Source organism: Astatotilapia calliptera, chromosome 1, assembly GCF_964374335.1.
Source record: "Astatotilapia calliptera chromosome 1, fAstCal68.1, whole genome shotgun sequence".
NCBI lineage: Eukaryota > Metazoa > Chordata > Actinopteri > Cichliformes > Cichlidae > Astatotilapia > Astatotilapia calliptera.
The window spans coordinates 28,023,246-28,047,086 of NC_137422.1; the positions used below are offsets into that span (position 1 = coordinate 28,023,246).

The following is a 23,841-nucleotide window of genomic DNA, read 5'->3' on the forward strand; positions in this document are numbered from 1 at the left end:
TGCCCCTTTTCTTGCCCATATGTCTGCTTACCCTTTTTGCCTATGTTCCTGGTAATCCTGTTATGCCAACACAACAATGATGGTTATTTTACTCGTTAGTTCATGTTATATTATCATTGTTATTATCATTGTTATTTCAGGAGAAATAAAGTGATAAAGAGCAAAATGTAGGTTATTGGTAAGCAACACATTGCCTGTAAGTACTGTAAGATAAAATGCTATAAAAGATTGTGAACCAGTTACATGCTCCAGCAAAGACTAATTTCAAATGCAGATATGGGAAAGCCCTCTGTGTTCATGCTAATTTTGTGGTCGTTATTAGCCATGTCACCAGTGGTTCTGCCTATAACCATAGAAGATAGCTAATTAGGAGGCTACGTGCTAATAAAGTACACTACAGTGAGTGGTCACGTCTGTGTTTATCTGTGCTCCAAGCCTTTCCTTCTCTTTTCATTAGACTGATGTCCATCATAACTTTCAGAGCATCAGGAGAAACTCCCTGATACACACTAAAACACAAGCACTCTTCCCTAGGTCCAGGTCTTTTTAAAATTTTGCTTGTTTGTTTGTTTCTGGTAATTGTTTATTGAAATAATACCAAATATGAGGTCCAGACATAGAGAAAAAATCATTTTCAGAACAGAAGTTAATGCACAGGGATGAAAAGTTAAAGGGCATAAATAAATGAAAACAAATACAAATCAAACTGGACAGGCAGACGAAGAAGGAAATGCATCGACACATAATAGAATATAAATACTAATAAACAACCAGAACAGCAGTGGAGGCAAAAAACCCCAAAAGCATATATAACATCAGTCATAAAAAAATAAACATAAATTATGTATCAATGGCTAAAAGTAATACCAAGATAGTAATAACAAAGTGGAGGCAAGGCTAAAGATTGTGTTAGCTGTAGCAACGGCTTTGGATCAGTGGACCACTATACAATGTCCATCTTTCTTAATTCTGGCCCTTTCAAGTGATCATATATCTGAAAAGAACGTTGGCCAAATTTGGTCTAAACTATTTTTTAATAATAGTTTTCATTGCAGCAGTTGAAGCAGCTAATGTTGCAAATTACTCCTGAAACTAATAATGTATTTAAGCTGAGACTAGTATGAAAATTATAGTTCAAAAAATCATATAGTGTGATTATTTTGCCAGACTCATAACAGTGAACCCAAAAGTCATTATTTAATAATTTATCTTTAAATCTAGGCTCAGGTGTAAACTGAGCCTAGATTTAAAGATAAATTGTTTTCCTAACTTATAGTCAATATGTGTGGTTTTACAGTAAAGGAAGAAAGACAATTTGTAAATAATAATGAAACTGATCAAATGTTTTCTTGAAATTACCATGATATCACGGAAGACCATGGTATTCACAACCTTTTAATTTGAATTTACCAATAATAATGCTGCCATGTGGATATTAAAACGCGAAAAAACTCGTCTAAGGGTGAAAGTCAAAATCAAATGGATTATCAGAACAAATACAGATTGATATACACCAGAATATGTTCTGATTTATCTGTTCTTGTTTCCACAGACTGTATCTAAAAGATAGATGTAGTCTCTGTGTCAACCCTCATTGGTTATCCAAAAGCTGTTATGACACTTTAGGCTTTGCAATCTCATTTTTTTAACCACTGTGCTTGAATAACAAAGATAACCTAGTACACTGTCAGATAACTCCAGCTCTAACTAGCTAGATTGGTTAACAAGATGCATTTATGATTTACTGTGATATTGATTCAAGTGATCTATCTGACTCTGCTGCATTAGGGTCCATGTTACTAACCATTACTACTAACCATTTTACAGCCTGTGTAAAACTCTGAAGCCCTGCCATTTGCTCAACCATAAAGCATTTCCCGCCACACCGCTTCCTACTTGAGACCTCAGGCTTATCAGTTAACCCACCAATTCATTTACATTATGGTGACATTTAGGACTGTATACAGAGTAACAGTGAGGGTCAAGTTCACACAGCATGATGTTAAATGGACAGCATCTGCTAAGTAGCAGATATATTTTGGTAAGATTTGAAAGAATGAATGACTTTAGATATTTTCGTTAAAAGATTCTGGACCAAACTCTACCAGATTGAGTGACTTTGTAGAACTTTCTTTCTATAAAATAATAAGGTTGCCTTAATACACCCAACAAAACACCACAACCACTAACAGATTGGCAGTATTGGTGTGAAAATATAAGTTAACTGCAATATAAAACGCTATGTCATCATAGTTATTCCAAAATCAAGATGGAAGTGTTTTTAAGTCTGAGTAGATGTTTTCTTCTCCATGTGTACATAGGTGTCAGAGAAAGGAGGCAGACAAGCTGGATAGGGGTGTCTGTACTTTAATGGACTGCCTGTCCCTGTAAGGATATGCTCCACTGAACCATGCTGTATATAGTGTAGTATAATCACTGTCGATGTCTTTCTCCTTCCATCACTTTTTCTTTGCTCATCTTTGCTATCTTCTTTATTTGCATATGTTCTCTTTTTCTGACTTCTTCATCTGTACTACCAACCAGTAGCTTTTTCTACACCCCTTTCCCCATTCTTGTAAAAAATATCTGAGTGCATATATATATATATAGAGAGAGAGAAATATAAATGGATTGTGATGAAGCTAAAATGTAGATCAAAGACTGTATATAAAAAATGGACATATTATCCATGGCATTATTCTGTTTATTTATATAGTTTTATTTATATAGTTTCAAATCACAAAAAAGTTGCCTCAAGTTGTTTTATACAGTAAGGTAAAGATTGCAGTTTTAGAAAGAAAACCCCAACAAACAAATGACCCCTTATAAGCAAGCACTTTGCGAATGTGGGAAGGAACAACTCCCTCTTAACCTTCAGCAGAATCAGACTCAGCAAGGGGCAGGCATCAGCTGCAACAGGTCATGTCTTGGTTTTTGAAACAATATAATTTTTGGTGTCACTATTTTAGTTTTAAAAGCCAGAAGTGACCATTGGGTATTTGGGTAGCTTAGGAGCCCACCCAAAAAAGGGTAGACTCCTCAGATATCCATTAACTAAGGAGCAGCGTCCATTGACTGCTTTATTACATAAGATAGATACAGTACCTGTTATTTAGTGCTAAGAAAAAACAAGCAAACCAGGAGCAGACCAACAATTATAAAAAATGAACCTCAGACTTCTTGGATAGACTTGGATGTACACACACCACAAGCAATTGTGGTTTTCACATATTCCAAATGGCACCAACACTACACAGAAAGTAAAGAGGTCCAGTTCCATGACTGAAATTCTAAGAGGTCAATGCTAGACAGTGGCCCACTATAGTCATTTGTTGGCATCCATCAGTCAGTTAACTTTAAGTAAACTCAAATGTAATGGTTAAATTTATAGCAATTATAGATTAGACATGAAGACCCAGGCTATTTTTGGTCTAGAAAAAACAGGCTCTGAACATTCATTCTCTTCAGATGCGTTTTTTTTTTTGTTTGTTTTTTTTTTAATCTTTTTAAGTCTATTTGGATTGATTGACTGTTGGGGCTACCCTCAAATGTACTGCTGTTTTGGGCACTTTCACAGTGGCTTCATTTTTCTAGGCCAGGAGCTTGTCTTATTGGATGGGCACAGAGAATCCAGCACCCACATTCTGTATCTATCTATTGGAGGTATAAGGTGTGTATGTATCACTGTGTGTGAGTCCTATTTTTTCAGGTTATGTTTGGTTTTTTTGTGTTATGGCTTTTGTAACTTTCTAAGCTGCCTAGTGTATGTATAAAAACCACCCCTTTATCAGTTGTAACTATACAAGATGTGCACACTTGGGTATATGCACATGTATGTGTGTGCTATTAAAGTCTCATATGTTCCTTAGCCAGTGTGGGAATATGTGTTGGGGGTGGTGATGGGACCTGGAAAGAGAAGCAATCACAAACACTTAAACCAGCAAATGGCCTTGATGTCCTGTGCAAAGCAGCCCGTGTTGACTGATGAGCCTGTTAACCCTGGCTGAAACAACTCCAGCACAGGGGATTAGACAGCAATGCTGGTCCCGGCTGTTCGTGGCCCATTTTGCATGGGAATTGTGCATATTTAATCTAAGGTGTGCCGAGGTGCAAAGACAAGCCTCCCTCTTCTCCGTTTCTCATTATAGATGTGTAATAGCACCCCGAGGCTGAGGCCCTTAATTCACCAGCCCCAGCCCAAGTCTTAATCTTACCCTCAGTCTCAGCCCCCACCTTCCCCCAGTGCCTACTTTCAACCCAAATCAAAGTCCTAGTTGCAGCCCTCCTCCTAGGCTTTCTCTCTCCTAGTTCTTTCCTATTCTAAGCCTTAGGGTGCTAGTATACTTGTCAGACGGTCAAACAGTGTCTGTAACCGCCTTCTGACATTGGAATTGACGAAAATTGGCAAAAATCAGATACTTTTCATTTTTGCGAACTTTTGCACTGTGAATGCCTTTGGGAGATAACCAGAATTTCACTGTTTTGTCCCACAGGGCATTTGCAGTGGCTAATAGAAAACTAGGATTACACAAGATTCATTAAACCTTTGTATTATGTGTTGTTAGAATCATGAAATGACCAATAGCAATATGAAGATAAAGAATAATGGAGAAATTGCAGGAAGATTGTCACATTTGAACCATGGTAGCATGGAAAATATGAGGTAACTAAAGACAAAAAGTTATGCTAATTAATTTCCATTCTAGTTGTATTTTTATGGTAAACCTATTTGTATAGAACTAACACCCTCATTATAAACAATATTTTATCACCATGACCAGACACGTCACAACCATAGCCACTCATTCTGGTAACTGCATTTTCATAAGGATTTGCTGCAGTCGCTTTTGTTTATATTGTTTTTTTGTTTTTGTTTTGTTTTTTCTTGATATGTTAGTTTTGAATTCTGCATTTGTTTCCAGATTAATGTGATTGCATGTCAGTGATGAGTTCTCTGAAGCATGTATCTAATTTCATCTATCATGTCATCTCTCTCCCTCTCTCTCTGCTCTCAGCAACCCCCTCTAATCCGGCTCACCCGTTCACACTCTTTGCAAGACTGAATAATTAGTACTTCTCATTTAGTTATTGTCTTATTCTTTACAAAAATATTGTATATATGCCCTGTGTATCACATAACTACCGCATGAGAAGAAAGTATGTGTAGAGTGAGTGTGTGCATGTGTGTGTGTGTGTGTGTGTGTGGGGGGGGGGTGTTTATTAGTAAGAGGGACCCCATACTGTGGGTGTAATTTCTTGTTTGTGCATTGTTCCAAACATCTTTGGCTACTGCAGAGTAGGGGATAGATATAGAGAGGGATGGAGAGGTTGAATCAGACAAAAAAAAGATTGAGAGAAAAGGAAAGAGAGAAGGGAGCGGGGAAAAACAGGATGATAACAAAAGCGGCTCAGATTTCACAGACGCATATTTCATCAATCATGTGAATAAGTCGTGGTGATTATGCATGGCGGTGGCAGGCCGAGGGGGGCTGATTACCATACACCATAAAGGCTGCTTTCTTATCTCACACACACTGATTAGTTTCTGTCTGCAGATAGCCTCTCACTCTTCGCTCTTTCTCTCTCTCTCTCTCTCACACACACACACACACACACACACACACATAGATACTCATGTGGTGTGTGTACCTCAAGCATACACACACAGTGTATGCAAGCATGCAGACACAAGGTTACATGCACTTACCCGGTACTGTTGGAATTCCAGATAAATGTAATTTAGCTGGTGGCATTAGGTCATCATTAAGTGCAAAATGAGAAAAGTTCAAAAATCCTGTCTTTGCTGGGGGTTTTTTTTGCTTTTTTTTTAATTAAGGAGGATCTGGGATAATCTTTTTGATAAATGTGATAAAGCTGTAAAAATGCAGGAACACCTCTTAAAACTGTTGGGCTTCGAAGTAGCTATCTTTGCGTACAGTAAAAATGTATATGCTTTCTTTCTTTTTAACTTTTTTTTACTATTCGTGTTAAATTTTTGACCTATGTGTAAGATATCTTGCACAAGTCCTCAATGCAAAGACCTTGTGTTGTATTTTATGATGTCCCAAAGGAGAAGCATGATTAGTTAAATCAAAATGGTCTTTGCTGTGGTCCTGTTTTGATACTGTAGGTCATTCTTTTCTGGGACTGTGTGTTTGCATGATGCAGAACAAGTGAAAGAAAGCAAGAGTTCAGCAGGATGGGGAGGTGAGGTTAGGGCAAATAAGCCATGTATGAAAGGCCCCGCTTTGTGTCTCAACCACAGAATTAGAAATGACTCTTTTCTTTTGCACTTCTCTCTCCCTCACTGATATATAATGTAAACTCATTTAGTAACCAGGCTGAAGCTGTGTCGTGCTGTCTGAGTGCCTGCATGTGAGAAGTGCGCCTGGGACGCATTAGGGCCTCCTGACAGGGGCCTGGGAGAAATAAGTGAAATTAATGGAGCTCCTTTCATGTCGGACAAGGCCGCGGCACCCCTTTCACGCCGCATACAGTCACAGAAAAGTCAATACTTTTTTATTACTCCTCGCTTGCCCTACATTCCCCACTACAAGTGCTCTGCCCACTAATTGGTTTCAGTTTCCAGAGAAAGAGAGAGAGAAACAGGAGAGAAAGTGTGGGAGAGGACTCCATCCCAAAGAACACTGAAGCAAATAAATCAATCTCATATTTTTCTCTCTGCTGTCTTCTTTCATAGTATAACATCACAGCAGAGAGAAGGAGACATCAGAGTGGAGAGAGGGAGAGGCTAAACGGTTGGTTAGAGCACGCCTGCTCCCCTGGGAACATAATAATATCTGCGAGTCTGTTAATGGAGATGAGTGGTTAAAGTAGTCTGACGCCCTGCCCAGGTCACTCTTGGGGGTTTCTAACCAACAACTCTACCTCTGCTGACTCTTTCCACTGTAACGTGGAGTGAAGCATCCTACCAAAAGACTGATTTCAACTAATCTTTGTGTATATGTGGAGATAGTGATGCAAGCTTATCAGTATATTATCAATATTGCTATTATTATAATTCACATGGTGAATTTCTCAAGCTGTATTGAACTGTCATCTAGTATTTAAAATTAACACATATGTCAGCATGTGTAATTATATAATATTACTGCATGGGATGTTGATCAACTGAGCATTTTAACATTGTTTTTCAAAAAGAATAGTTTTGCAGCAGCAGCAGTTTAAAACATGTTCCAGAGTCACCATCTGAAGCAGTTGGAAATTGTCTATCAAGTTAAATTATATCTATATAACCCAATATAAATGTGTGTGCTTGCAGTTCTAAGTAGGTAATTACTGGATTAGAATGGTTTCACGTGTGTGTACTGACGCATGTATGTGTCCTGTCTGCCGCTATGCCGTTCACTGATGCGCTAAACTTAAGTGGCAGTGGGGTTAGCCTCTTTCAGAAACAGTGGAGCCACAAATTGATGTGACATTTTGAACCCCATCCCACCACAAACACACACTCACAGAGACGCACACGTGCGCGCGCAAACAGACACACCGACACACACACACATACACACACTAATCAGCCTCCAGTTAAAGGGAGGTTCCACCAGTCTCGTTTTCTTTCTGTATCCCAGCTTTCACAGCTCTATAGTATGGGCAAGGGCAGGTTTGGGGGGCTAGAGCATGTGTGTATGTGTGAGTGTGTGTGTATGTGAAGAAGCTGTCACACTGAGCTGGCATCACCATCCAGTTTGCCATCTCTTCCTCAGTTTGACAAGTCCCCGTTTCCCACCCTGTGGCCAACATGCACACACATACGCACTGTCTCTCTGTCTCTGTCTCACTTGTCTGTCACACACACATATGATATGTGAACACACCAGTCATGCACTCACATGTATTGTTTGAATGCTTAGGCTAAATAAATGTATAGGCACACATGTGACACACACACACTCACACACACCTGTCCAAATGCACGGATGACCACATGCTGCATATTATGCAATGAATGAGTTTGACAATGTATGCAGCATGGTCCAGAATGGGTGACAGTAACATATCAAATCACATCATTGTTACTGAAAAGAGCTTTCATTATAAATCTACAGTGGAGTTTGTTTTATATTTGTCTATTTATGTGGCAGCACTACATGACGGTTGTCATGTTCGTGTGTGTGTGTGTTCTTAACAGTTGTCGGCGTCAGATTGCGGAGGGCTTCTGTTTGTTACAAGGACAGGCTTGTCCCTCCCTCCAGGCGTCGGCATTATGATGATTGTCATGGCGATGGAGTGTGAGTGACAGGCGGGATCACATGTGCTAGCCGGGGAGCAGGAAGCCCAAACCGCCCAACTCCCTGACATTAGTTTGTCCTTCATCAAAACTTTACATTCGTTTATAACTACTCACTCTCTGCGTTGCAAAATCTTTCTTGTTTACATCTTTTTTTTTACCATCTGTCTCTTTCATCTGCTGATCTTTTTTCCCCTCTTTTATTTCAATTTCTCTTCCTCTCTCATTTACATTTCATGCTACCTCTACTGATATTTCTTTCCACTTCTTTCTTTCTTGTGTTTACCTCTCAAACATTCTCTTACCGTTTCAGTTCCAGATTTAATATATCTGGACTTGACACAACTTTTTAGATTCTCTTAGCAATGGAAGTTGTATTCTTTCACACCTGCAAACACACACACACATTTCCTGAGCAGGCTGGCTGGAGGTAAATCACCTTCTATGGAGCAGTAAGTTGTATTTGTGTGTGTGCGTGCACAAGCAATTTTTTGTTCAACACATGGTTGTTTGCTTCGGTTGTTTAAGATGTATGCGTTGGTGTAATCTAATACCTGTGTGTGTGTGTGTGTGTGTGTGTGTGTGTGTGTGTGTGTGTGTGTGTGTGTGTGTGTGTGTGTGTGTGTGTGTGTAATTTTTGATGAGAGGACTAGAGCTTTTTGTGCATCACAGCAGAAAAGGAGGTCAGGGTTTGCACAGAGACTCGGGCATTCATCATTAGCCTGCTGCCGCTGCTGGTAATGTTGCCCGTTACAGCCGTGATTAAGAGCCCCGCTTAGTTCCAGTAGTCGGCTCAGATGCACAAACACACACACACACACACACACACACACACACACACACACACACACACACACACACACACACACGTGGTACCAACTACTGCTCCGATATGCTGTTTTTTTAATGGGAAAAGTCTTTCAAATCATCACCCGTTTCAGTATGTGTTCATGTGTGCTTGTTGTTTGGGGACTGAGCTGTACATGGTCTCTAACTGCGAGGAGGCTTCAGGGCCTGATGAGAAACCTGTCACAGTCACTCATGAAAAGAGCAGTTCATCGCTCCAAACACACTTTCTCCCTCTCTTACACACACACACACACACACACACACACACACACACACACACACACACACACACACACACACACACACACAGAGCAGGAAATTGCACACAGTCTCTTGTGAGTATTGGAATCATAATGGGATACGTACACCTTGCAAAATCCAGGAAATGGGAATAACATTAATAATAATAATAACAACATGAATAAGATGCTATATTTTTAAAACTTTTTTGTGAGAGCAGGTCTTCAAAACTTAACCTCCTAAGACCCGAACTCTTTCATGGCATGCATTTTTAATTTCTCTTTGCTATTTGGGCTGATTGGGACCTGACGAATGTAAAAACAAAGGATTATGTGTTGTTGGGGTTTTTTTAACCTGATTTTTGTTTCTGAGAAGATGAGATCCACATATGAGGATATTCTCTTTAAATTTCGATAGAACAGTGGCAGTATAATGTCCCGTAAGTGGATATCAGGTCTTTACAGGTCTTTAATTTTGTATTTTGGTCTAGACAACCTAAAATGTGATGTCCACATATGTGGACACCAGGCTCTAGGAGGTTAAAATCACTTGTAAAGTTACAATTCATCTGTCAGTTTTAGTTAAAATCAACTTGCTCGATTCTCTTGCATGCCAAAGTAGTCACAATAAAAAAAGGAAAGTCTGAAACAGACCAACAGATTTTAATTTTGAAAAACTCCTCAACCAGGAGTTTCAAGTGGAAAGTCATAGCAGACCGACATACCTAGTTAGCAATCCAAGATGATGGTACTGAACATAAACAGTTGTGAAAGTGTAAAATTTAATCTGTACTGCCACAGCTGTGTATTTTTGACTCATTAAATAAACTATATGAAGAGCACAGATTAGGCTCTATCCATGAATGGTTTCTTTAAGCACGAAAAAAATCTCAGACAAGTTTGAATCTCAGTGACCTCAAACTAAAGGTCAATGGAGGTCAAGTTTTCTGAAAATCTTGTGAATGCGATAACTCGAGAACAAGGTGGCATAGGGGCTTCAATTTAATAGCGCAGGTGCATCTACAAAATACCTTGAATGACTGTCAGTGACCTTGACCTCAAGATCAGAGTAAGTTTAGTGAAAATCCTGTGAATGCAATAACTTCAGCACGAGGCGACATAGGATTTATCAAATGACACCATAAGTGTGTCTTCTAGCAGGCCAAGAGGTAGCTTTTCTCCAGTAAATTAGGTCACTAGGTGGGAATGTGTGATATAAAAGATTCTAATGTAATGACCTATTTTAATGGTATGTGTCCACAGGATCCATGAACTTCATCTTTGAGGCTATTATTGGCTTGTTTGTTGCATCAGCTGCTTTGAGAAACACATTTTTCTGGATTGTTTAGTTTAATCCTACAGGGTTTACATGGCTTCACAACACTTCTTCCTATGGATAAATTCCTATAACATTATTTAAGAGCCTTTACTATCTATTATAGACAGTAGCATAACAATATAACACAAGTTTTATCTTTAAATAAAGTTATTAAGTCAGAAACCGTATTGTCACACGTACGTTGTCCGTATTGATGTGGCACCATTGTCTGTCCCCAACCTGTTTTTCCCTTTCTTTCTGTCTCTCTTCCCCTTTTTCTCTCCTTCATGTTGCTGGCATTCCCTCGGGCCTGTGCTGTAAGGCGTGGAAGAGGAGCAGAGACAGAGCATTTAGTAATAGCTTCTTAATGGGCTTGTCGACAGCCACATTAGAACGCACAGGCAGCGAGCGAGGCCGGGCAACGATATGCCAAGCCAGATGCCATGCCAGCTGTGACACTCCGCTTTCTCACTCACGCTCTCATTTGTAATCACATTTCTCATACGGATGGACGCCATGTGCGTAAAGAACAGCAGACAGGCACATCACTGTCACTTTTCCTTTTCTGTGTTCTTAAAAAGGAAACTTTAACATTTTGAAAAAAGCAGGAGGTCGTAAAAAATAATCAAAATCCAAGGAATGTGCAGTCAGAAGATAAACAAAACAGTATTATTCTATAAACTGGCATGAGCTTATGGTGCAACCTGGTCTAATTTTGACCTAACTGTAGTTCCTTTTTAAACTAAACTTGTGTATATTTGCATTTCTTTACTATCACAATTAGTCTGTCATTGATTGGGAGAGTCTAAGAAATATAAAAGATGTTTTTGGAACAATAATACTGGTACGCTTATTGATTAGGCTCTAATATATGCCATAGTCTTGTGAGAGGTGACACAAATTGTACAAGATGGACTTAATGTCCGTGTCTTAAAAGTAATGTGGAATTGACTACATTTTTTTTCTCTGATGGGTAGAAGGGATCAACTACTGTGGTTGCAAAACACTGAGATAGTAAAGAAGTAGAAAAAAAGCTTCAACTCTGTTGTGACCTCACTCTCCTGAGGGGTTTATGGCTTCAGAAATCTGTCTAGTCTTATTGAATATAGCAGCTCATATTTTAGATTAAGATTCAAGTTAAAAAGAACAGTAATGAAGAGTTTTCTTTACTGTGTCACTGGCAAGTATCTAGCCTATTAAGGTGCATTGTCCATATATTTCTCGGTTTGATCTGCCTCACATCTGATTTGAAAACACCAAAATGACAAAGGTGAAAACAGTCTTCACACATCACAATGGACCTTTACTATATAGGCAATGGATGACATCATGGTTGCTAAGTCCATCTTTTACATGAAATCCAGTCCTAACTACATCCATTATTAAACAGGAACGTTTTAAGTCTAGTCTTACAGTTTTTCTGAATTGCTAAAACACCAAATCCCATTGTAAAAACGAAACCATCAACTATGAAAACTCTTTCATCAAATCAATCTCACAGTTGCCAAAATCTTAAACACTATTCATTTGCAAATCTGAATCACCCATTTACCAAAACTCTAAACACATTCTCAAACACAAAACACATTTACACAAAACACACTGTTTTCATCATTAACACACTACCACTCAAAATTGAAAACACATGTTACAACCTCTTCTTCTGCTTTTTGCTAGATTGAATACAGCTTCATCCACGAAGATGTATTCATGAGACCTAACCATTGAGTCAAGCTCAAAGATTCTCTGTACACAACAAACTAATTTTAGTTCTCTAAAAGAATGAATAGTATGATGTATACATGTGCTATGTATACAAGTATACTTATAACTAAATGGTATTTTGTTTAGAATTGAAGGATAGCCGCATGAGTGTGGGAGAACACGCATGCGCTCACAACACCAGGAGACACTTATTGTGGATATGGTCCATCAGAATAATGCAATTCGACTGCATGAAATACAGCAGTGGATTATAGAAGACAACATACATATTGAATCTAGCAAAAAGGAGGAAAAAAGGTTGCAATGTCATAGGTCAACGTGCTATTAATGAACTGCCTGGCCAGCGTAGTGGAAATGTAACTATCTGTGCTGCCATCAGCAGCTATGGGGTTCTCCACAGTCATGTTACTGTTGGGCCATACAACACCGAACTTCTAGCAACATTCCTGGATGGTCTACGGGATGCTTTGCTTGAGTAGAGAGATCGTGAGAAGGCAGAGCATCCATCCCATGTCATTTAGGACAATGTAAGCTTTCATCATGGTCCAAAAATATGCAACTGGTTTCACAATGAGCAGCATTTTATCAGTGTGTTTCTTCCACCATACTCTTCCTTATGAACCCTATCGAGGAGTTTTTCTCAGCATGGAGATGGAAAGTATAAACCGAAACCCTTACACACAGGCAAATCTACTTCAAGCAATGACTGGGGCATGGTGAGATGGGACTGGAATTTTGCTAGGGCTGGATTTGGCATCTCATTGCATTGCAAGGGAGACCATAACATATAATGTGGATGAAGTCCTGTGGCCTGACCCAGCACAGAGGCTTGATGCTGAGGCAGATTAAATTATCTGAATATGCTGTAAAAATATGTAATTTTTTTTATGTATATGTAACTTTTTTCTTGCAGTTCTTTTTTGTTAAAATGTGAGTACAAGAATAAATGAATGAATAGATGAATATTATTTTCCCGCTATCTCACAGTGTTTTGTATTTATTTCTGTAGTGTGTAATAGTTGCTAAGTTGTGTTTGCACATTGGCTGGTTTTGTGTGGCTTTTGACAGTAGTGGTTGATTTTGAGTAAAGTTAAAGTAGTTTTGGGTCAAATGTTTGGTTTTGCAAGACAAGTTGAAGGTTTTGTGTGTGTAGCTTGATTTTTACAGTTTGTGTTTAGTGTTTTGAGACAAAGAGATGATATTTTAGGAAATGTGTTTTAGCAATTCAGAAAAACTGTAAAATAAGAGAGTGTCAGTGTCCTGAATCAAAAGAGAGCACATTCCAAAAAGGAAAGACCTGATAGCTGAGGTGCTGCCTCCTATCCTACTTTTGGAAGCTCTAAGAACCACAAGTAAGCCTGCAGTCTGAGATTGAAGTGCTCTGTCGAGATAATACGGTACTAGGATATACTACATAAATACTACATGGTCTAAATAACTGCAGTGTCTTACATTCTGAATTTTTATGACACATTGTATGTGTGACTTGTAGCATTTTGACTCTCACCAAATATCTGTATTGAATGAGGATAATATCATAATAAATCAAAATGAAGCCAAATCAGTGAAAAACTCAACCGGTAATCATCTGCCACCTTCTGTTGGTTGATTTTCAAATCTAACAGAAATACAAAGATGGAAATGGTGTGATGGAACAATACAAGTTTAGAAACTATGTGGGGGGAAAAGGACTGGGGAACTAAAAGAAAAAAGATTATGATAAAGTGAGGGGAAATGGATAGCAGAAAGAGGGAGGAGTGATTAAATTAATAGATGGATGATGGAATCAATTAATGAATGTTAATGGGCTACAGTGTAACTGGGGATTGCAATGTCATTGCCAAGGGTCTTATAGGTCTCCAGAAGGGGGAGCCATGTGTCAGTGACTCTTGTCTGTGTCAAAGACCTTTATCAGTGCAATAAAGTGTGTGTGTGTGTGTGTGTGTGTGTGTGTGTGTGTGTGTGTGTGTGTGCGTGCGCACGCACACATACACACTGCTAAACACTGAATAGTCAGAAGGTGGCTCTTTGTTTCCTCATCTGATCTGATATCGTTACTACCAAACCAAATTTTCCTGTGTCAGCGATGATCAAGCGAGATGAGGATGCAAAGAGAAAAAGGCATGTACGCGCGTGTGTGAGTCTTTGCTCTCTTGTGCATGTCACACTGTGCATGTGCATGTGTGAGTTTGTATTGGCAGCTGATAGCATTTTAGGAGCTGAAGCCTATATACAGACTGGCGACCCTCTAAACTATCGACAGCTGCCAATTGTCGCTCTAGTGAGTGACAGTTCTCTATTGATGGACGGGATCTGCTGACAGAGAGATGAAGGACGAAACAATAGGAAACAGAGCCCTATTGGTGGAGAGGGCCAGAGGAGACAGTTAAAAAAAAAGAGGGAAAAAAAGGTGTACACTAGCAGGAGCTTTGAAACTTTTTGAAGGTTATGGTAAGAATAGGAAGGAAAAGTTTTGGATCTGGATCAGTTCACCTTTAACTCTATCATGAGACATCACTGCAGTTATACAGTGCATAGTACCCAGACACCAGCAACGCCACTAGTAACCACTAGTTCTCACTAGTTTTCTTTACTTTTAACTTGCTGTATAATTGAATGGAAAGTGGCCATTACTATTACTTACTGTCCTAAATGCCACCACCTCAGATTGGAGCTGAGACACTACATGTAATGTAATGAAATTCATAGAAATGTGAGTGTGAGCCACTAAATCAAGCATGGGCTAAACAACAGGTGAGGTGACTTCACCAGTTTCTGTTAGACATTCCTCTTTTGTCCTAGGTTATTCTTTTTGCTGCTTAACTTTCTGGTGGCTGGCCTTTGATGCGGAAGAAACCCCTGTTTTTTTTTATTTTTCTTCAGAATATTGACAGAGTAGTTTTGAATTTAGCTGTGTCTTCTGTTTGACCTTTGCAGTCCATCTCTAACATACACACAAAAATAGAACAAGCAAAAACATCTTGTATATGGATACAAATACAGTGCACACAGTTGTGTCTATATGTCTTTGTGTCTGTGCGTGTTGCCTCACCTCAGGAAACTTGTGGCTAATTCCATTAGTGGGTGGAGAGAGCATGTAAATGAGGGGAGACAGCTGTTAGTGAAGGGAGGTTGATGGAGTAAGCCTGGGGGGAGTGGGGAGGCGCAGACACACACCCACTCACAAACTCACATGCACAGCACTACACTTCACATACGTATATCTTTTTTTCCTTAAAAATATAAGGAGACCCAACTGAACTTATTTTATGTGTATGCCTTGGAAACATGCCAGATTATTAGTCTTAAAGGCCATGCATTCATGGTTACACAGAGTCATCACACATGCTTTAGGGGGGTTGTGACATATTTGCTTTTATTTTACGTTACAGTATATAATATAGTAGGCAGTATGCAGGAAACTGTAGCAGTAGGAGGGATTATGTCTATATGCATATACAATTTACAACTGTATTTTCTTCAACTCAATATGTGCACTCATGGTTTTACTTTATATTACCCACCCAACACAGTCTGTTACATTAAACTTTTTTAGATATAATGGCTGTAAGTAAAATTGTGTGCATGCACAAAGGTAGAAAAGTGCATATGCTCTGCTTTTGTAAAGATAATAAATTCATGTGTGCTCATGACACCTTTTTAAATAAATGTAATATCTTATTACATTATTTTCTCTTACAGTTTTACCCAGTGGATGAAGACATTACCCAGGGATTCAACTCCACATAAAAAATGCTCTTTGCATCACAAGGTATTATGCTTGTCAATGAAAACGACACCAAAGACAAAACCCAGTTTAATCAATTGCAACTGCGTTCTCCCCTAATTGTTCCCTGACTTTTCCACTATGCACATCGGAGCGTCACTGAAATGTAATCCACCCCAATAAAAATCTTTAGTGGGAAAAAGTAACAGTTTGTAAACTCAGTAAATTTAGAGCAAAGGTCATTAGCACACACAACAAAAAAGATGTGGTTGAGTTAAAAGTACAAAGACCTCCAATGACACCAAAGCAGCTATCTTTACTCATCAGGTCCATTACATGCAGCAGCTATTTATATCAAAAATACAAAGAGGATTGATAGATATAAGCACACAAGCACTTACGTATAGCGAAAGTAAGAAATACAGGCTCTGTAAGTCAGGCTTTTTCCATGTATTTTTGCTTACAACACCAAACTTTACCGGGCTGCCTGAAGTCTGTATTACTCACACATAACATATTCAAAATACATCTTGTACATATGTGAAGTACTCTACGTATGTTTGTATGTATTGGCACTTGGGGCTAATGGGTAGGGGGTGGGGGGTAGACTAAGGGTCCAGATGGTTGGAAAGATAGATGTAGAGATAGATAAAGACAAAGAAAGAGGGAACAAAGGAAAGGCAGAAGAACACACTGTTTATCATTCAGGAGACTCTCCCCAATGGTCACTGCTCAGCTAGCACACATACATACACACAGGTATGTGTTGGTCTTAATCCTATTGTGTAGCAGTGACCAGAGTGTGGGAGTCTCATCACCTGTCTCCTCTCCCCCTCTCACATACACACACACAGTGATGGAGTATAATCCTGTCAGTAACTGTGATGGAATTTAGAGAGGATTTAATTTTTATAATTCTACCAGCATACTGTGAATCATGGGAGCAAAAAGTAAAGTCCAGAATATCTGTGTAAGCACATACACATCTCTGTCTTTTGGTGCAATGTGTTTTTTACATCTCAGTCTTTTATTCTGCTGTTCCAGTATATTCATTTTAGGTCTCTTTTAAAAAACATATATATTCACTTCATCCATTAGTTTTCACACAAAAAATGCTAAAATAAAATAAAATATTTATGATTTCTTTACTCTCTTGTGGCAGTTTTACATAATGTAATCAAATTAAAGTGAACACCACCAGTGTGCAGCTGGAAGCGTCTGTAGGGAAATAGCTGCAGATGGGAGCCATGAGGGTTGAAACTACTAAATGGCGCTGAATGCTCATATATATACATTAAACTGTCCTAAACAGGGGCAGCATGTTTAAACTGTACCAGGGTGGTTTCACTGTTTAGTGTGAGATATCGTTGGCTGAATGTGCTTGATTGACGGGAAATTGGAGAGGAGTCTGGGCAGTCTGTCAAATTGTTAATATGATAGGTAATACCCCAAGGACGTGCACATACGCACAAACAAGAAAGTGACTCCCTTTCTATCAGCCTTTCCCTATCAGTCTCTCTAAACACTCCTACATGTACCTGAATTTCTTTACGTCGCTGTCTTTCATTTTCCTTCCCACACACGGACAGCTTTCCAGCTTTTCTCTTCACATATACTCTCCCTGTGACTTAATCTTTCACACACACCTATATATGCACTCTGTTTGGCTATGTGGCATTTTACTGCAGGTTAATAATGAGAGGAGAGGTGTGTGACCCTGTCAGAAGTGTGAGAAACTGACCCAAAGACATCAGACAGAGGCCGAGACCCCCCAACCCTGAGGGCATTAAAGTGTGTGCGTATAATAGTGTGTGTGTATGTGTGTGTGTCCATCCCCGTCTTCTCATAGATGACATATGTGGGGTCATTTACATACTATTACCTTTCTACTGGATATGAGGAATTACACACACTCACACACACAGAAAGGTGGATTGGCCTGGTGTGATGTCCCTGTCAGATGTCAGGCTGCAGATGGGATGAAATAGAGGGGGGTAGGTCACGTCTGTTTCCTTTTTTCTCTCACACGAGCACATACACTCACAGACACACACCTGTCTTGCCCCTAAGGTGCCCAGTTACTAAGAGAGTTGTCAGCAGGTCTGTGGGAAGCCTCAACTGTTTGACATCTGCCAGAAAACTCCCAAAACATGCATGCATGCACATATCCCCCACCACCTCATTTCAGAACAACAGAGCATCTCCCAATGATCAACATTTAGATACAGTCATCACTTACTGGTCCCAGCTGCCACACACACAACACACACACTCCTCAGGAGAAATAAATAAATAAATAGAGTTATGGGCTAGTGGAGAGATTGAACTGCAGACAAGTTGGTGATGAAAAAAAGAAAAGCGAAGCGTATATGTGTGTGTCAATATGTGGATGTGTGTTAATGTTTGTATTTTCTCAGCTTTTCATACTTACACTCAGAGTGATAGAGAGACATGTTTCAATTTGTCCCACTTTCATAGAAGATAATGAAGCTGTCATTCTCAGACAACTTCACTGGATTGGTACAGGACCACAGACTGCTGCTCAGGGAGACACACACACACACACACACATCTACCTAAGTGTGCAGTGCTGCAAGCGATCCCCCTGGCCCCTGTTAAGCATATGTCAAATATAACCATGTATAGAAAGCGAGATTGTGTGACATATGTACAGCTGGCTGAATGGCAGACACAAATCATAGAGTAACACATACACACGAACACTCAGCTCGTATCTTTAACATGCAAACAGACAGACAGCTCTGATAGCAAATAAAATGAAATCAACCTTGAATAGCAAAATCCTCTGTGAATACTTGTCTCTTCTTTACAAGTCAATTTCATATCCTGTAGCTCAAGACAAACCTAAAGAGATTTGAAATTGATGTAGAAACAGACAGAGGGTGGAGGGGGAAAATGGGTTATAGAGAGAAAGGGAAGAAAAGAGGGAGAGGAGACCTTGGTGAGAGCCAGGATCATAGGTTAAATGGGGGTTGAAAAATTATAACTTACCATTTACAAGTGCAATGTCCATGATGTATTCAGCAGATCTGATGAAACTGTTATTCTTTTAAGAGCGTTTAATACATGATGACTTGTAATGAGTTCAGATTATTTGCTGGGATCATGGAAAGCATTATGCTTCTCCTCTTTTTTCTTTTTTTAATTATGGGTGGTATTGGCTCTCTGAAATGGGCAGGGATTTTACATGCACTTAATCACACAACTAAGAGGTGACAAATGTAAGTCCGAGTCATTTGGGTCAAGTGCCTATACCATTGTATTTTAGATAATCAAGTAGTTCAGTTGCCTAAATCAATCAAAATCATTTTAATAAAAAAACACTAAATCGTGCCTATAAAAATAATTGTAATATTTTTATTTTAATTATTAAAACAGAAGAAACCCAATTTCATGAGTGAAAAATCTTGACCCACTCCAATGCTGTACCTTTCTCCACCTAAAGCTGACTTTGTATTTTATGTTCCTTTCTCATGTGAGTGAAAAGTTTACCACAATAAAGTTCTCACTGTTGTAATGTTGTATTAAGAAACTTTGTGCTAAAATGTTACAACTACTGTTTTTGAGCTAACCGGTTGCTATGACTTAGACACCAAAGAGTTTCCAGTTAATGGTGTCCAGGCCTCAAAGTAACATTCAGACAAGGAATGCAACCTGAATCGTGAGTAGTGCAGTGAGAAAGTCTGCCAAATTCAGACTTGCAACAAAGAGTTTTGCTACAATTTCCTGAGGGATCTGGGGAGAACATTTGGCAGAAACTACCTAAACTGTGATGTGTTGACTCTGGCCTCTTCGCCAAAATAAAGTTCATGTTGACAGATCATCAGATTAACAGACTGGAGGATATCCAGCAAAGAGATTGAATGGGACTTGACACACAAATCTAAAAAAAAAAAAAACATCTGGAGTGCTAGAAGCAGTGAAGAGGCGAAAAAGAAGATGACCTTGAAGGGTACATTAGCCAGTTTTTGATTCCTGGGACTATATGATCACATCTAATACTCTGGAATTTAGAGATCCACATACATTGCAAGAGATCTATAAAGGCCCTAAAGTTGGTTTTCTAGTCCTTTCTACCTGTCAAGCTCTAAAAACAAGTAATCCATCTTCTTATTTCACAATTTAGCATTATGTTTTAGTCCTTCATTAAGTCTATGCTTTTCCAAACTTATGGCTAAAAAAATGTCTCAATTTCCAAGCAATTATGACCCATCATGGTGTCACTAGTGTTATTTTCCTCTGACTTTAAAGTCCTTCCAGTGCCACCATTTTTACAGTCCAGGTTGCACTTCATCTTGATTTGTGAACTGATCAAATGCATGAAATTATTACAGGGATCCTTTTATGGTTTTAAATAAACCAAAAACATTAACCATCCAAATATTTAATGCACTTAACAATGGAAAACCAAGAAAGAAAGACTAAAAGTGTCTGCGTTGTCAGTGAATGTGAACAAATGAGGGAAGAAGAAAGGAAAAATGAGGACAGCAGTTAACTTTTTTCAATCCGATCATCCTCACACCCACTCATCTCTCTCTATTCAAAGAAAGACATAATTACAGCTTTGAGTCTTTAGCCTCATAATTTACTCGTTCTGTCACATTATTTACAATTCTCTCTTTTTCTCTTGCTCTCTCTCTCCCCCTCTCTCTCTCGGCAGGGGTTCGCCCCTATAATCTAGTCTGTTAGGTCCAATCCATATTCCAAGTTATTATCACTCTCATTTGCTTATTAAGTGCTCCCTTGTTTTCTTCAAATAAAGTTATAATTAGAGATTTGGTGTCTGCAGCTTGAATTACTATCTCCTCTTTATGGAATCTTGGGTGGGATGAGAGAGAATCGTGTTTTATCATACTCATGGAGTTAATGAGGATGTGCACAGCTTGATATTGTGTTTGTATGTGTGTGAGGGTGTGTGCGTGTTTTCTAATTACGTCTCAGTGACAGCTTTCTGGCCTCCAAAGTATCCATATACTGTATACCCTCTGTTGTTTTGTTTTCCCACTGATTTATGTTAATGAAGTCAATCACAGAAGAGGAAATTCACTGCTTTATGTAGTGTTTGAGATTAAATTGCCATCATACTTCAAAGTAGTTGTTTATATTTTATTTGATAAGTATACTGATATATACATAACAGTATTTTGTACCACATAATTGTCTCTGTAGTTGCTTATTTAGCGTAAATTGAAACCAAGAAGACTTCAGTGTCATTATTTGGCTTTTACAGCTTTGAATACTAATCACCAAGGTTTCCTGAGGATGATGCACTGATCCATTCTTACCTTCTCGTGACCCACCCTGTGGGCCCAACCCTGTCTTTGAGAAACAGCAGAGTAGAGTACATTAAGACACGCCCCAGCAACACACTGATTACATATGCTAGCTATGGTAATGAGCTGAGCTGGACAGTGGAAGACTGCTGCTGTTTATGGCAACTCATTATCTGGCCCATTGACCAGAACTGTTCTACACATCATAGAGCCCCGTGTCCTCTACATCTATTCGACCATCATTCTCTTGTCTGGGTGGGGGTGTAATACATTTGTGCTTGCGTGTGTCAGTTGGTGGTTGGTTGAAGGTTTGTGTGTATATGAGAGGTGAGACGTGATTGTTGGATGGGTGGATATATGAAGAGATGAGTGGATGGGTATAAATAGAAATTTGTGTGAGAGAGTGTGTGTATTTTCTTACTGGGTGTTATACATAATGAAAAGTTAGATGAGTCGTCAGCTAATGATCTCATCCACACGTGCAGCGTTACACATCGGTTTCAATACTTTTTTGCTGGGAGTTTCATTTAAGCGTGTGTTTGTGCATGTGTGCATACGATTACATGCCCGAGTCTCTTACTCAAGAGTGTGTCAGTGTGTGTATGTTGCTGTGATCACTAGCCAAAGTAAAGTGTTTGCAGCTGAGAGAGACAGGGGCGCTAAGCTCAAGGGCACATTTGTTTCAAGCTAATGATAGAATGTAAATGGAGCAAATTTCCTCTGCAAGAACAGAAGCTCTCTCGCTCAGACACACAACCACACACACCTTCATACTTTCACACACACGCGAACACAGACACACACTCCTAAAGACACGCTTTTTCAAATGCACACACATAGCGGCATCGTGTTGATGGAGTGCAGAATCTCATTACACATCTAATAGAATAAGTGTAGTGTGCGTATGGGGAGAGGAGAGGAGCAGCCAACCTGATTAGCCTTATCACTTTATTATGCCGCTCTGCACGCAGCACACAGGACAATTGCATTAGAGAGGAGCAGATGAGCTGAAGGCAAGGAGAACTCAGCAAACACAGCCTTAATTGATTCCTCACCAAATTAGCGGGGACAGGTGGGGGGCTCACTGGCTGGGTGGCTGCTTGACTGACTGGATGCTTGGTTGGCTGCTTCACTGAGTGGCTGACTTGTTGACTTGTTTGGCGGTCGATTGACTGAGTTACAACGAGAGGAGTTGACTGACTAACTGAGTTTACCAGTGAATTTTGTTGAGCTGAAGGTGAGGAGAACTTATCAAACTCTTTAATGTTTTAATTGATCCGTCAGTAGATTTTCAGGGACAGTTGAGGTGAGACCCCAAGTGATCCACTGCCTGCCTGACTGAGTGATTGTTAAATGGCTGACTGGGTCACTTGATAGTAACTGTTTAGCAGTAGGTTTATTTGAAAACAATAACAACAACGATAGTCTGGCTTACAGCTACAATTTTTTGGAAGAGCCAATTAGTCTAATCAGTCTATACGTTTATCTTTAGTTTTTTATCAAAAAAACTTGAATTTCATAAAGATAAAAAGTGCAGTTCTGAAGACTCCTGCAAAAACAAACAACTCAGTATGCTTCATTTGCTTCATAATCACAGGAGCCACTAAAAATCATTGGTTAAAATCATTAATTAAAGCTTTAAAATTAATTGTAGGTGCAAGTGAACCTTGCAGTAATGACAGTCTTTAGTGGCAATAAACACCTCAAAAAAAATTGAGCTTGTTTTTTTCATTGCAGCAAGAAGTCAGATCCCTGCACTTTGTTAATTGTGTGGCATGTGAGGGAGGGTAGGAAGACTGGATCGGTGTAATGGGGTGTAGGTGGAGGGATGAGGGGGAGAAAGAGGGAGAACACAGGACACAAGGGGAAGAGAGTTTGTCTTTGTCTCTGTAGGTCCCCCTGGGGTATTGTGGGATAGTGGAGGTTAATGAATCTGATTGGCTGGTGGGAGTTTTTCTGCTGGTGCTGCGGTTTGCACACTCGCTTCACTTTTTTATTTCGCCAAGTTTGACTTAGACACAGTGCAGCATGAAGGACAGTGTGGCAAACAAAAAGTGCTAAATTTTACTGAGTCTGTGGAATATGATGAAACTTGTGTTTAACATCGCTGAAGCACAAAATTAAAGATGCTCATATTTACATTTTAAAATGCATGCACACCTGGGTAGTAGTAAGCTCAAAGTTACGGCACAGGTAAAAGGCAAAAAACCCCAAAAACAACAATATTTTTTGTTTTATTAATGAAATACTGCAGTTTCAAAAAGAAATCACAATGGCATTTTAGTGATAATTTCCCATGTAGAATTCTCTTTCATGATATTTTCATTGTATATTTAATGTAGATTTAAAGTATTGAAACCACTGAACCCATTAAACATAGTAGTACGACAAAACGCTCACATAGCTCATATGAGTGTCTCATTCCTAATAATCACTGT

General features: G+C 39.2%; 1 protein-coding gene across 1 annotated transcript in view; it reads left to right on the forward strand.

Moving 5' to 3' along the window:
* Positions 1 to 16,907, forward strand: part of spata17 (spermatogenesis associated 17) — a 40,634-nt gene extending 23,727 nt beyond the window's left edge. The window contains exon 10 of the mRNA XM_026171526.2: positions 16,085 to 16,907. The gene's annotated coding sequence lies outside the window, so the exon portion shown is untranslated. The remainder of the gene's footprint in view (positions 1 to 16,084) is intronic.
* Positions 16,908 to 23,841: the final 6,934 nt, after the last annotated feature.